Raw genomic sequence first — 860 nt, 5'->3', positions numbered from 1 at the left:
GGTACCCGGACAGCGCGCCTGTGTGTATATCCCTGCAAGAAAATAATAATAATAAGCATGTCTAAGCACTTAAAACGAAATCTACCTCTAGTGTATAATCCACATCCTAGCTGTTCATGGTGTACTTTGTATTTAACCTCATCCGCGGGGACAAGAATTTCAGGCCACTCCGGCACACCAAATTGCCAGGTATCTTGCCAATAAAAATGGTGTCCTTCTGCTGGTATGGTCAGCCACGTATTTGGGTAACAAAAATCTGGGTAACCTCCCAGCCCCCTTTTAAATCTATAGGCTGCACAAGATCTGTGCGAAATTGAGAGGCTGTGTTATCTTTAAACACAGCTGCGCTTGCGTTGGAGGGCAAAGTCATGTAAAACCCTGTGCTAGCCATTTTTCACACGTTTACCACATCCGATGCTCTCACATAACTGTTAAACTTTTCCGGCCAGTTACGCCATTTAACCAGTACATGTGGCACTCCTCCTATGACGCGTTTGCTCAAAATCTTTTCCACATGAAATGTTTTGTTTTTGGAAATGATAACTTTCTGCAGTTCTGATTCATAAAAGGATCCTTCCACCAGCTCGTTATTGTAATCGCAGATTTTATACACAGGCGGAATTCTGGGGACACATTCTTTTATTTTAAAGAGCTCATCTGTGAACCCCTGCATGTATTTTTTGTCAAACACTCCTCTCGGCTTTGAGATCCTGACCAAATCTCCAACCTTAAAATTCATCTTTAACTTGTCCCTGTGACGTAGAGGGAACGAGCCGTAAAGATTCTGAAAAACAGCAAAGGAGTTTTCAGAATTCACCTGCGCAGGGGTCATTTTGATGCTGCTATGATAGCTGTTGTTG

This window comes from Monopterus albus, unplaced genomic scaffold (assembly GCF_001952655.1).
Source record: "Monopterus albus unplaced genomic scaffold, M_albus_1.0 scaffold92.1, whole genome shotgun sequence".
Lineage (NCBI taxonomy): Eukaryota > Metazoa > Chordata > Actinopteri > Synbranchiformes > Synbranchidae > Monopterus > Monopterus albus.
Note: the sequence above shows the minus strand (reverse complement) of the source record.